General features: G+C 43.6%; 1 pseudogene; it reads left to right on the forward strand.

The window, feature by feature from the left end:
- Positions 1 to 332: 332 nt before the first annotated feature.
- LOC146542107 (uncharacterized) overlaps positions 333 to 15,484 on the forward strand; it is a 66,375-nt pseudogene continuing 51,223 nt past the window's right edge.

Raw genomic sequence — 15,484 nt, forward strand, 5'->3', positions numbered from 1 at the left:
CCAGGGATTCCCGAGGCATCGGAGCAGCCCGGCACCTCTTGCGAGAGCGGCTCACGTGGCGGGGGCGTTGCCAGAGTAGCGGCTCCGTCCCCGCCTCCCTCCCTCCCCCCCCCAATAAGAGCGTTGAAGAGGGCCGTGGCGCCACTGCCCACCCAGATGGGGAGGAGGAGTTTTGTCACTGTGAAGAGGGTGATAAGTGCGGTTGCACCCGTCAACGACCTGGTAAAAGTGCGAGGGCAGATCCAGCACTTTCAGTAACGGGGCGGAGCTGTTAGTCACACTTGGTAAGGCTACTCTGATTGTGCTGGTGCTAGTGGGTCTGCTGGATTGCCATGGCTGCGTCCCGGCGGAAGGCTACTGCCAGGAAACATGTGGAGACCCAGGCAGAGGTCCCCTGCACACGTAAGAGGAAGGCTGTAGCCAAGAAGAGTATGGCGACCCAGACTGAGGTCCCAAAACAGCACACTAGCGTTCAGGTTGCTGGCTGCAATGAGTGCCAAAGTCTGGCCCTTGAAGTGCCAGGCGATGGAGGCAGTGCCTGTGTAAGGTGCGACCAGGTAAATGATCTTCTCAGTCTGGTGGCCTGCCTGAGGGAAGAGGTGGAGAGGCTGAGGACCATCAAGGACTGTGAAAAGGAAGTTGACTGGTGGTACCAGGCCCTATCAGTGCCGAGGTCCCTGCATGCAACTGAGGCTCCCTATGGAGCATGTGGCCCCCAGTCACCTTGCAAACAGGTGACAGAGAGGAATTGACAGACAGACTGTGCTCCTGATACAGTGAGCCCTCAGTCTGCTCCTTCCCCTCACAATACTTATGAAGAACTAGGGAGTGTGGGACTGGGACAGAACTCTCTCCCAGAAGGACAAGGTGATATCCGCTGCTCAGTGGAGGAGCCTCTGCCCTGTTGTTGCCGAGTAGAGCAAAGCTGTTTGAGAGAGAAGGACGGGTGGAAACAGATACCTACTCGGCATTATGGGCGTTGTCCCCCCCCTCTCCCCCCCCCAGACCATGCTCGGCTCCCCAGGTGCCTCTGTGGAATAGATTGGAGGCCCTGGAACCCAAGGGAGAGGTGTGTGCAGGTGTGGAGGGAGGCCCACCTGTGAGGGTGCCTCGGGGGAAGCGGTCAATCCCACGCCTCAAGACTTCCTCCACCCAGAAGGATAGAAGGGTGGTTGTCATAGGTGAGTCCCTGCTGCAAGGAACCGAAGGCCCTATATGCCGGCCCGACCCTACCCGCAGAGAGGTGTGCTGCCTCCCAGGGGCACGGGTCAGGGACATTGCTAGGAGACTTCCCAGACTGATCTGCCCTTCTGACTACTATCCACTGTTGGTAGTACAGGCTGGCAGTGAAGAAGTTGGTGAGAAAAGCCTGAAGGCTATCAAAGATGACTTCAGGGGACTGGGGCAGGTATTTGAAGGAACAGGTGTGCAGGTGGTTATTACATCTGTACCTTCAGTGGCAGGAAACGATACTGGGATGAGCCTAAAAACCCATCTCTTGAACAAATGGCTTAGGAGTTGGTGCAAACGCAGGAGTTTTGGTTTTTTTGATCATGGGGCAATTTACTCGGCACCTGGCATGATGGCTGCAAATGGAAGCAGCCTGTCTCCATGGGGAAAGAGGGTTCTAGCCGAGGAACTGGCGGGACTTATTGACAGGTGTTTAAACTAGGTATGAAGGGGGAAGGGGACAAAATGAGGACCGCTGGGACTGAGGGGGCAGTTTGAGGCTCCAAACAGAACTTGATGGGTGGAGACAGAGGAGTTCAAAGGCTTAGAGAGGGGTGGGGGGATGCCGCTTCTCTTAAGTGCCTGTATACTAATGCGCGTAGCATGGGGAATAAAAAGGAAGAGCTGGAGTTCTGTGTGCGGTCGCAAGGTCATGATCTCATTGCGATCACGGAGACGTGGTGGGACAGCTCGCATGACTGGAATGTTGTCATGGAGGACTATGTGCTTTTTAGGAAAGATCGGCTGGCTAGGCGGGGTGGTGGAGTTGCTCTTTATGTGAGAGAGCAGCTAGAATGTATTGAACTTCACTTGGGGGAGAGTGATGTAGCAGTGGAGAGCTTATGGGTGAGAATCAAGGGGCAGGCTGGTAAGGGTGACACTGTTGTGGGTGTGTACTACAGGCCCTTGATCAGGATGAGGAGGCTGATGAGGCTTTCCAAAAGCAACTGCATGTAGCGTCATGTTCTCAGGCACTGGTGCTTATGGGGGACTTCAATTATCCAGATATTTGCTGGACGACCAACATGGCCATGCACGCACGGTCCAGACGGTTCTTGCAGTGTGTTGAAGACAACTTTCTGATGCAGGTGGTGGAGAACTGATGCGGGGAGGGGTGTTACTGGACCTTATTCTCACCAACAGGGATGGACTTGTAAAGGAAATAAAGGTTGGGGGCAGCTTGGGTTGTAGTGATCATGAGATGGTGGAGTTCAAGATCCTGAGTGGAAGAAGCAAAGCAATAAGTAGGATTGCTACCCTGGACTTTAGGAGAGCCAACTTTGATCTCTTCTGGGACCTACTTGGAGCTATCCCGTGGGCTCGGGTGTTAGAAGGTAAGGGGGCCTCTGAGAGCTGGTCAGCATTTAAACAGCTCTTCTTCCAAGCTCAGGATTGGTGCGTCCCTGTGAGCAAGAAATCGGGAAAAGGTGGCAGGAGACCTGTGTGGATGAGCAAGGAGCTCATGTGCAAGCTCAAAGGAAAGAAGAAGGTCCATGAAATGTGGAAAAAGGGTCTGACCACTTGGGAAGAATATAGGAATGTAGTCAGGGCCTGTAGGGATGCAACGAGGAAGGCTAAAGCCCGTCTGGAATTGAATCTGGCTAAAGTGGTAAAGGATAATAAAAAAGGCTTCTTCAAGTATGTTAACAGCAAAAGGAAAACTAGAGAGAATGTGGGCCCCGTACTAAGTGAGGGGGGGTTCTGGTAACGGGGGATGATGAGAAGGCAGAGACTGAATGCCTTCTTTACTTCCGTCTTCAGTGAAAAGGCTCTCCCACAGGAATCCCACACCCTGGAGGTTAGTGAGAGGGTCTGGGGAATGGGAGACTTTCCTTTAGTCAAGAAAGAGGACGTGCGTGAGCGCCTAGGCAGTAGTAAGGTCCACAAGTCCATGGGACCTGATGGGGTGCATCCACGTGTGCTGAGGGAGCTGGCGGAGGTCATTGCCGAACCGCTCTCCATCATTTTTGAGAGGTCTTGGATAACAGGGGAGGTCTCTGAAGACTGGAGGATAGCCAACGTCACTCCGGTCTTCAAAAAGGGCAAGAAGGAAGATCCAGGTAATTATAGGCCTGTCAGCTTCACCTCTGTCCCTGGAAAGGTGATGGAACAGCTTGTGCTGGATACCATCTCCAGACAACTGGGAGAAAAGGAGGTTATCACAAGTAGTCAGCATGGCTTCACCAAGGGGAGGTTGTGCTCGACCAACCAGGTGGCCTTCTATGATGCTGTCACATGCTGGGTGGATGGGGGAAGAGCAATAGATGTAGTCTACATTGATTTTAGAAAGGCATTTGATACTGTCTCCCACGACATCCTTATAACAAAGCTGAGGAAGTGTGGGATAGACGAGTGGACAGTGAGGTGGGTTGAGAACTGGCTGACTGGCAGAGCGCAGAGGGTCGTCGTTGGTGGTGCAGAGTCTGGCTGGAGACCTGTAACCAGTGGTGTCCCCCAGGAGTCTGTGCTGGGTCCGGTCTTGTTCAACATCTTCATCAATGACCTTGATGAGGGGATAGTGGCCACCCTCAGCAAGTTTGCTGATGATACGAAGTTGGGAGGATTGGCTGACACGCCTGAAGGCTGTGCTGCCATTCAGCGAGACCTGGACAGGCTGGAGAGCTGGGCAGTAAGAAACCGGATGAGGTTCAACACAAGCAAGTGTAGGGTCTTACACCTAGGGAGGAATAATTGCATGCACCAATACAGGCTGGGGGATGAGCTGCTGGAGAGGAGCTCTGCAGAGAGGGACCTGGGCGTCCTGGTGGACGACAGGTTGGCCATGACCTAGCAGTGTGCCCTCGTGGCCAAAAAGGCCAATGGCATTCTGGGGTGCATTAAAAGAGCGTGTCCAGCAGGTCGAGGGAGGTGATCCTCCCCCTCTACTCTGCCCTGGTAAGGCCTCATCTGGAGTACTGTGTCCAGTTTTGGGCTCCCCAGTACAAAAAAGACAGGGATCTCTTGGAAAGAGTCCAGCGGAGGGCCACAAAGATGGTGAAGGGCCTGGAGCATCTCCCCTCTGAAGAAAGGCTGAGTGAACTGGGTCTGTTTAGCCTTGAGAAAAGACGACTGAGAGGGGACCTGATCCAGGTTTATAAATATCTGAGGTGTGGCGGCCATAGCGGTGAGGCCAGTCTCTTTTCAGTGGTACGTGGAGACAGGACGAGGGGAAACGGACATAATCTGCAGCATAGGAAGTTTTGCACGAATGTGCGTAAGAACTTCTTCACGGTGAGGGTGACGGAGCACTGGAACAGGCTGCCCAGGGAGGTTGTGGAGTCTCCTTCTCTGGAGATATTCAAGTCTCGCCTGGTTGCCTACCTGTGCGACCTGGTGTAGGGAACCTGCTTTGGCAGGGCGGTTGGTCTCGATGATCTCTAGAGGTCCCTTCCAACCCCTACAATTCTGTGATTCTGTGATTCTGTGATCTTGAGTGAATGAGGATTGTCATGTAATACTTAAGCCTCCAGGAAGAAAGTGGTAGGTAAAACTAAGTGTGAGGATTGATCCCTTGGTACTCTCTGAGGAAGAGCAATAGAAGTGATAAAATCACTGAAACAGTTCACATGCTCTGTGCTGGAAGATGAATTACACTCATAATGTGGGTTTTTAGCACAGTCAAGTTAAGGGCTTGACACTTTGTAAAAATTCGATGGCTTGTTATGCAGAAGTCATAATAGTTCCTTCTAGTCTTAAAATCTCCACATCTGGCATTTATTCCCAAAGAACTGTTCTTGGGGGATATGTGTTTCTATTTCTGTAATGGAGAGAAGATGGTGAAAGAAAACGGATCATTGCCAACCTGAGGGTTTGCAGAGTAATCTGCATAATACAAATCAGTACCGCAAAGGCTTTAATAGTTGCACTCTTCAGGTGTTCATAGCAGTGCTCCATTTATTAGGGCTTTAATTGAATTTATTTATTTATTTATTTTATTTACAGAGCAGGAAGAAATGTGATATAAGTTTTCTCAGCCTTTGATTTCCCAGGAAATACTAACAAGCTTAAGGAAGTGTTAAGGACATGACATTGTTAAGGCACTGTAAGATGTTCCTGCGGCTTGTGAAATACTGTGTTAGCTTCAGTACAGTTTGGGGCTTTGTAGAACATAACAAGACAACACCCTTTCCTAGGCTCATGAATTACATCTCATACCATCAGCATTAAGTTGTTTCACAGTGATATAGCATTTGGTGGTAACCATTTACGAGGCAATTACTGTGACGAAAAAAGTTAACTCCAAGGAAAATTGCAGATACATTAGCAGGCACAAGTGCAGCAATAACTCCTTGAAGCACTCTAAATTGTATGAAGGAGTTTATGACCTCTAGACTTTTTCTTCCCCTTTTAACTTTGTAATGCTTAATAAAAGTTACAGTCAGATTGTTACATTGGCTTAGAAAATAAGAAATTAATTATGAACAGCCCATTTAATGCTAGAAGCATACATTGTCCACAGTTTCTTTAAAACATCAGTGAAGTAATTTCACTACTGCCAATTGAACATTTATATAGAACACATCTAAGTATGCTTAGGCAATGAATCCTTGGAGTGTTTCTGCTTCATTAACTCTTTGTACGGTGACCTCAGTAGAAAGGCTTGAAATGTTTACTTCACATAATGCCACGGGAAATGGAGCAATTGTTCTCTATGATTTTTCATTATACATTCACAATTTAGAAGTATCACATGAGTTTGCTTAATCCTAGGCCTCACATCATCTCTTGATGTGTTTACCTCTCAACATCTGCAACAGCACAACAAAGTATCCCATCTCCAGCGCCCTCCATCTTCCATTAGCCAATCAGGCAATTTCAGTGACTTTCATGGTCATATTTCAAGTATCTCTAATCCTAGACTTTGCATTTGAACAGGTTAACTGCTTTGCTCTCATTTAATAGTGCCATTATTTGCATCATGAATCAGAACAACAAAGAAGCCCACAATATTTAAATTTTAAGATGCTGCTTTCCAAATTAACAACTTTCTAACTCAGCACAAAGTGATCAGGAACATTTCATTTTACATGAACTGCACTTCAGTGCACAGAAATAACTCCCAGGAGATCACTGACTGTCCAAATTAGTACCTTGGATATCCCACCATGGTGTTTTAATGAGCAAACAACAGATTTTCTTCTCACAAACAACAATATTGATAAATAAATAGCATACACAAATATGTTTAAATTTTTGATAGACGCATTCTAGCTTCCAAATAAATTGCTATAGCTTAGCAATCTTTTACAGTATTGAAGTCGATTTCATCTACATTCAAAAGGCTAATATATCTTCCAATAAAATATTGGCTCTTTCTTTGTCCTAGCACACAACAATCATATAAAGGTTAAAAATGTATCACTCTCAAATGCTCCTTTTTCCTCTCTATCATTCATTTTTCATTTACTAACTATTGAGGAAAAAAAATGTGTATGTTCTTACATATAGATTCTAGATAGCATTATAAAAATATTATAAAAAATATTAGGGGATATATAGTTAAATAGAACAGATTATGAATCACACAATTATATAATCATAGAATCATTAAGTTTGGAAAAGATCTGTACAATCATCTAACCCACTGACCACCTATCACCAATAATCCTTATCCCTTCTACATCTACTCTTTCCTTAAATACCTCCAGGAACATGTGCAGCCTGTGCCTATGACTGACATCTCTTTCTGAGAAGAAATTCTTCCTGAGTGTGACTTGAAATGCCAGATGTTGGAAGAGCAGTCTTGCTTTTGTAGGGTTCTGTTAAGTATGCATAATTTACTGAACAAGCGACAAAAGGTTTTGTTTTGCATTTAGTTGCCTGCTGCTGAAAATTTTATTATTATTTCCCCTGAGAGAACCTCAGCACAGTAACTGAGAAGTTATAGGTTGTAACTAGAGAAGAAGGCCTAGTTTAGTCCACTGTAAGAGCTCTAATTTTCCCCAGAGGACAGTTGCTGATGATGTACATTGTCTGCAATTAAAAGCCTTGAGTGAAGTCTGAGGTGTTTTTTTTTGTTGTTTGTTTGTTTTGTTTTGTTTTGTTTTTGAATGTAATTTTGGCATTCATCAGGAAGAAGACATACAGCAAATTTAGTCAAAACAGCTTTGTGGAAGTTTACACCGTCTGAATTACACAGTCCCCCTACACAGATAAGTGTTCATGGTCTGATAATCTTGAAGTCAGCCTGCAGTCACTTCAGTACATTCGCTGCAGGTAAAATACATAATCCATGTTTTCATACCCATTTCCTGTAAGCAAATTTGCATTGTCCCCCAATGACAGCTTTCATGTAAAAGTCTGCAACTTTTACAACTACAACAGTAACTTATACTAGTCCAAGCACTGGAAATTGTACAGCTGTTAAAATAGGGTTTCACAATCCATGAGAATAGTGAAGATGTGAATTCATGTTGGAACAATTCTTCTGGTAGTGAAATCATACTGTATAATCATATGATATAACTACAAATAAAAATATTTATTCAAAACAGTCAGGTGTAGATTCTTAGTAAAGAAAAGTACCTAGGGAAAAAAGAATTTATTATTATTTTTTTTTATTATAACTCTTCTTGGCAGTAACACCTCATCTTGTCTTGGAATAGGATGTCTATCATGCAGAAAATAAATAAAATAAAATAAAATAAAATAAAATAAAATAAAATAAAATAAAATACCTCACTGAAGTTAAATTATGTGTAGCAGAGAAGAACTAAAAATGCACTTTCTTCTGCATGGGATTCTTCTGTTTCTCCTGAGTTCTACATTAGCCTTGAATGCCCTATTTTTCTCTCAAGTATTATTTTCAATCATGTATTTGCAGTTCTTTGTAACCTTTAGGGGATCAGTGTTAGGTTTGAATGAGTACTACAAACTAGCCATATGTGCTTTGCAATATCCATCCTTTTTCTGCACCTTTTGATCTGGACTTGACTGACATGACAACTACTCAGAGGAGGGGTTTGCTATTTATTCCTCCATAGTTGTCATGATTTTATGGTTTTTGTTATGGTATTCCACACCATAACATCATGTTGTTCACTGAGAGTTAAAGGGTCAGTGCTCCAGTTCCGTGGATCCTGGACAGTTCCAGATACCTGGTTCTCAGAAGAGAAGAACTACATACTAGATACTTCAGAGGACTTTGTGTTGTTCTGATTCTGTTTTCCTTGTGCGAGATATGGATTAGCTTTCATGTACACAGGTTAAAACCATAGTCCTTTGAGTTTGTTGAGAAGTGAAGACTGAACTAGTGTAACAGAATAGGATAAAGCAGAACTTTTATGCCACCTTTTACTCAGTAGCACAATAGGTTGCTCTCCGGCAGTATAGGAGATTCACGTTCAACTCACTCTTCCTTTCCAAATCATGTCAGTGTAAAATTGAAGATGACATAGATCCAAAGTCCGTCTCCTTGCTGCTGCAGACAAGTGAATCTATTTTATTATTCCTTTCATAAAAATGTGAATAATTATTATTTTGATTTAGAAGCATTTGAAGCTCTATCCTGCCTAGCCTCAAATGCGCTCTTGACTTTTACATAATTCACAGCCATGAGAACAACAAGAGTCTCTGCTGATATAATTTTCTTTGTGATAGGAAGCACATATGTCATAAGATTTCACAGTGACTGGACTCTTAATTTTGCTTAAGATGCTATTAATTAATTGTACTAAAATCATGACAGGTTCCAAAATGACATTTTCAAACTTTTGCTACATGATAATACTGCAAATGCAATTAAGAAGAGCTGATAAAGAGGGCTGTAGTAGTTTGAAAATATTAATGGCAAGAGGACAAATGCAGAAAAACAGTAGTGCCATCAAAAACTACAGTAATTTATTTTCTAAAGAAATGATATTTTTAAGATCTAAATATTTTAATCTGGACTTGACTACAATTTCTGATAGGCATTTGATAATACTGTAAGTGCTTAGATACAGAAGGAAATAACTCCGATTTGTTAAGATATATCTAAAGAACAGAAAACACCTACTCGTTTTTTCTTTTTTTGTGTGTGCGTGTTTTTGTTTGTTTGTTTGTCTTCCTAATGTTTCTATGCACACAGTCATAATAATAATAATTGGGAAAAAAAAAGCATAATCAAATGAATGAAATCTCACGGTATTTGAAATTAATTTAAAATTAATATTTTGATTTTTTTTTAGGTAGTTTGAAAAAATAAAGATGAATTATTGTAGTAACACTGCTTTTCTATTGTAGTTCATTACTCCTTCCTGCATTTGCAAAATAACTTTCTTGTTTCCATCACCTACGTTTGTATTTTAGGCAAAAATTCCTTGGGGATCAGGACTATGTCTCATTCTCAGTTTGTGCAGAAGACAGTACCAACATCCACATTTTCTCCATATATTTTCTAAATGTATTAATGAGTAAATGATAAAATTCTTAATGTTTTCTGACATTAAGTATTGAAAAGATGCATTACAACTGGCAGATTAATTTATTTGATTAAATAAGTAGCTCAGAAGTATCTATTCAATACCCTGGCCATGCAACTTGCACAAAATAGTAATTTATGCAAGAAAGAAAGTCATGTGAATTTGTTTCAAGCAATGGGAAAAAAAAAGAAACTAATTTCAAGATTCTGCCTCTGCCATTTAAATATTTATTCCTCATATAAACAAACACAGATGTTAATAAAAATCCAACCTTGTGAGAATTGGTGGATATGAAGTGGTTTTTATTTGATCTTAGTCCAACTGTATTGAAGTGTAGCAATAGTGATGCAATCACATGTGCCAGTAGCTTTTGCATCATTAATTTGGCTTCTCCAAACAGTACGGTTTTATGGGTCCCTGTAGTGATTATCTTGTGGACTGATACAAAGGCAAGAGCATTTTGTATCTAGATATTGAAACTATTAATTGCCTTGATGCCATCAAAGTCATAATCCAGCCCAGCAGAAATGCCTGGGTATAATGTCTTAGTTCTCCCCAGATGCTATGAAGCGTATTTTAAATGTGGATTAGTGTATCATGTTTGCAGAGGTCAGTGAATAATTGAGTATTAGGGAAAAAGAAAAAAAAAGAATAAATAAATAATTTAAAAAAAGATTTAAAACTGTAATCAAAGCTGAGAAGATTACATGCAAGAACATATTAAATAACAGTAATAATATTTTAAAAATTACAGTGATATTAACTGTCCTTCTTTCTCTTTTTCTTTTTATTTATTTATATAATTGTTTGTTTGCTTGTTTATTTGTTTCTTGAGGAGGGGAAAAAAAAAAGTAGATATAAAAACTGTGCAGCTGCAACAGTTGCAGCACAGAACAGCAGACTCTGCTGTTTTCCTTGGGAAAAAAAAAAAAAAAAAAAAAAAAAAATAGACAAGAATAATGGATACATAGAATAGCCTGTGTAGAAAAGGACAATCATGATCATGTAGTTTCAACCTTCCTGCTATGTGCAGTGTTGCCAACCACCAGACCAGGCTGTCCAGAGCCACATTCAGCCTGGACTTGAATGCCTCCAGGGATGGGGAATCCAGAACGTCAGGCAACCTGTTCCAGTGCATCACCACCCTCTGTGTAAAGAAAAACTTGCTCTTAATTTCTAACCTAAGCCTCTCCTGTCTCAGTTTAAAACCATTCCCCCTTGTCCTATCACTACCCACCCTTGTAAACAGCTGTTCCCCCTCCTGTTTATATGTTCCCTTCAAGTATTGGAAGACCACAATGAGGTCTCCCTGGAGCCTTCTCTTCTCCAAGCTAAACAATCCCAGTTCCCTCAACCTTTCCTCAGAGGAGAGGTGCTCCAGTCCTCTGATCATCTTAATGGCCCTCCTCTGGACCTGCTCCAAGAGCTCCACGTCCTTCCTGTGCTGGGGGCCCCAGGCCTGGACGCAGTACTGCAGATGGGGCCTCACAAGAGCCAAGTAGAGGGGGCAATCACCTCCCTCTCCCTGCTGGCCACTCCTTTTTTAATGCAGCCCAGAAAACAATTGGCCTTCCAAGCTGCACACTGCTGGCTCATGTCCAGCTTCTTGTTCACCAGGACCCCCAGGACCTTCTCCACAGGGCTGGTCTCAAGATCTTTCCCTGGTTTATATAAGTACCTGGGATTGCACCAAGCCAAGTGCAGCACCCCGCACTTGGCCTTATTGAACTTCATTAGGTTCATGCTCACTTCTCCAGCCTGTGTAGGTCCCTCTGATGGCTTCCCTTCCTTCCAGTGTACTGTCTGCACCCCTCAGTTTGGTGTCATCTGCAAACTTGCTGAGAGTGCACTCGATGCCATCGTCAATGTCATTGATGAAGATGTTGAAGAGCACTGATCCCAAGACCAACCCCTGAGGGACACCACTTGTGACCAGCCTCCATCCTGGCATAGAGCCATTGATCACAACTCTGGCTGCAACCAGCCAGCCAGTTCATAATCCATAGAACAGTGCATCCTTCAAATCCACACCTCTCTAGTTTAGAGAGAAGGATGTGGTGAGGGACGATGTTAAAGACCTTGCAGAAGTTCAGGTAGATGACATCCATCACCCTTCCCCTGTCCACCAAAGCCGTGGACTTCATCATAAAAGGCTACCAGTTTGGTCAGGCAGAATCTGTCCTTGGTGAAGCCATGCTGGCTGTCTTGAATCACTTCTTTATCTCGTATGTACCTTAACATGGCTTCTAGAAGGATCTGCTTCATTATCTTCCCAGGCACAGAAGTGAGGCTCACCACCCTGTAGTTTCCTGGGTCTACCTTTCTCCCTGTCTTTAAGTGGAAGTAATGTTTCCCTCTTTCCAATCACTGGGGAACTTCACCAGACAGCCGTGATTTTTCAGATATGATGGAGAGTGGCTTGGCAACCACATCAGCCATCTCTTTCAGAACCCTAGAATGGATATGCTGCAGGCTGGTGAGCCTCACCTCTGTGCCTGGGAACATGGAACAGATACTGGATGAAATGCTTAATCACATTAGAAGTGAGTGTGTGATCTGAGACAACCAGCACAGCTTCACCAGGGGAAGGTCACGCTTAGCCAATCTGGTGGCCTTCTATGATGGAGTGACGGCATTGGTGGACAAGGGAAAGGTAACCAATGTCATTTACCTGGACTTGAGGTAAATGGCATGGTCCCCCACCACATCCTTATCTCCAAATTGGAGGAATGTAGATTTGATGAGTGGACCACTTGATGGATAAGAAACTAGTTAAAAGGCCGCAGACAGAGGGTGGTCATCAATGGTTCTATGTCCAGGTGGAGGCCGGTAACGAGCGGCGTCCCCCAAGGGTCAGTCTTGGGACTGGTGCTCTTTAACATCTTTATCAATGACATCAAGAACTGAATTGAGTGCACTGTCAGCAAGTTTGCTGATGACACCAAGCTGAGTGGTGTGGTTGAAACAGTGGAAGGCAGAGATGCCATTCAGGGGGACTTTAACTGGCTTGAAAGCTGAGTCTGGATTAACCTAATGAGGTTCAACACAGCAAAGTGCAAGGTTTTGCATTTGGGCCAGAGGAATCCCAGGCATCCATACAGACTGGAAGGAGCAGTCCTTGAGAGCAGCCCTGCAGAGAAGGACCTGGGGGTCCTTATGGATGAAAAACTTAACATGAGCCAGCAGTGTGCCCTTGCAGCTTGGAAGGCAAATGGTAAATGGTATCCTGGGCTCCATCAGAAGAGGGGTGGCCAGTAGGGACAGAGAGGTGATTGTCCCCCTCTATTCAGCTCTTGTGAGGCCCCATCTGGAATACTGCATCCAGGTCTGGAGCCCCCAGTACAAGAAAGATGGAGAGCTGTTGGAGAGGGTCCAGAGGAGAGCCACGAAGATGATCAGAGGACTGGAGCACCTCCCCTACGAAGACAGGTGAGCTGGGCTTGTTCAGCCTGGAGAAAAGAAGTTTGCAGGGTGGCCCCACTGAAGTCTTCCAGTACTTAAAGGGAGCCTACAAACTGGAAGAGAGTCAGCTCTTTGAAAGGGTAGGTAATGGTAGAAGAAAGGGAAATGATTTTAAGTTGAAGGAGGGAAGATTTAGGTTGGATGGCTGGGGGAAGTTCTTTACTGTGAGGGAAGATGTAACTGTGAGTGAGTTACCAAAGAATTTATCAGACTCTTTGATAGACTCTATCACTGTGAAACCTTGGGAGTCTGGAGTGTAAGACAGAGAGCAAATGGTATCTGTTTGTGTCTAAGGGTAAACAGGAGGTTCTTTCTGTATGCGTTGTTAACCTTATCACAGTTAAGAAACCTTTCATCCTTTATCACTTTGTTTGGGAGAAGCTAGGCCAATTAACTGATTAGAGGAAGAGGAATTCCTGGCTTGTAAGTGAATGGTATACAAGATTGTAATGGTTTTATGATTTCTCGTTATCAGTATTCCACATCATAACATCATGTAATGCACTGGGGGTTTGACTGCTGATGCTCAAGTTCCAGGTGCCTGTCAGCAGGAGAAGAACTACATTTCCCCAGGGGGCTTTGCGGTCAGCGAGGAGATGTAACTCCTAGCAAGGCACCTCATGTTCTCTTCTTCATCTGCTCTTTTTTGCCTGCGCTGCTCTGTCTGCTCTTCACCGTCTGCTTTTCTTCATCGGCTCAACTGGACCTCACTTCTCACCTCAGCGTTGTGGTGAGGCCGATCCACCTTTCACACACACTCTCTCTCTCTCTCTCTCTCATTATATTTTGCTGATACTATATTTAGTAAATTAGTTTGTTTCACCTCAGATTGTTGCCGCTGTTTTCAGTTATTTTGGGGTCCCCTGTTTCCCTTTTCCGGAGGCGCGGATCCGCGGATCCCTCCGCCCTGCTAGTCATGGAACCGGACTAAACCAGCCCGTAAAACGTTGACAAAGATGTATTGATCACAATAAAGCAGAACTGTTCAGAGAACTATTCAGAGAACTATTCTGATGCTGCAAGAAACTGTGAGAGCTCTCTAACTTGACTGAGCACCAACACTTTACAGAGAGAGTAGTAAGGTGCTGGAACAGACTGCCCAGAGAGGTTGCGGATGCCCTGTCTCTGGAGTTGTTCAAGGCCAGGTTGGATGGGGCCCTGGGCAGCCTGGTCTAGTATTAAATGTGGAAGTTGGTGGCCCTGCATGTGTCAGGGGGGTTGGAGATTCATGATCCTTGAGGTCCCTTCCAACTCTGGCCATTCTGTGTGATTCTGTGACATCATCCGGCCCCATGGACTTATGCACATTCAAGTTCATGAGGAGAATTTCATGAGGATGATCTCCATCTTATCTCCATCAGAGAAAAATTCATCTATTACCTCCTGTTCTTTGTTATATGTAATTACACATGGAGGTACAGAGATTAATTCACACACCTTTTCTGTCTTGTGAGGAATATGAGTTATGAAGAACAATTCTTTCTCCCAGTTCCCGAGACTATTACTTGGATGCTTTTGCATGACTTTGTTCTTTTCTCTCTCCTCTGCATTTGCTACACAAAACCAGTAGGAAAAAAAATACACATCCATTGTGAAGTGTCCATATAACCTTCACGGAAAGAAAATGAAAAAATGCAAGTTTCTCTCAGCTTTCTTGATACTAACTGACCATTGTGTCAAGGATAGAAGCTGAATTTATGTAACAAAAAGCTGATATAATCTGAAAATTATTTTTATAGTCAATATATAATATTCCTCCAAGCCAGAAAAAAATATTTCTGTGATTTTAATAATCATTGCTTAACTTCTCTCTTGCATTCTACTTGGGTTGTTTTATATTTTATGGACCATGATCATATTCTTCTGTAGGCCATACAGATACAGTGAAAGCATGGTCCTTGCCCAGGGAGGATATGTAAAAGCAATCTCTGTTTCCATCCCTCATTTACTGCAGTCTTGGATACTTGAGCACATGCATTGTATAACTACAGCACAGCACAATTATTTCTAAAATATTTCCCAAATTTCCTGAAAAGAATACAATTATGACACATAATTATAAAAGCTTCGTGGTTTCTGGTTTTCTTGGAGTTTAGACCTCCTTATAACCTAGACAAACAGTGCAATAGAGTGCAACTTCAGTGGGTTTGCAGATGAAACTGAGTGATGTGGTTAATATGACAAAAGGAAGGAATGTCATAAAAGGAACCTGAACAACCTTAAGAAGTGAGCTCATGTGAACCTAATGACCTAATGAGATTCAGCAAGTAGAACTCCAAAGTGTTTTTATGACAGTGCAATCACAGATATATGTACAGACTGGGAGAATAGCACATTGAGAGCAGCCCTGCAGAGAAGGTGTTGGGGGTGCTAATGGATTAAAAGTTTAA

This window comes from Meleagris gallopavo, chromosome Z, assembly GCF_905368555.1.
Source record: "Meleagris gallopavo chromosome Z, MGAL_WU_HG_1.1, whole genome shotgun sequence".
Lineage (NCBI taxonomy): Eukaryota > Metazoa > Chordata > Aves > Galliformes > Phasianidae > Meleagris > Meleagris gallopavo.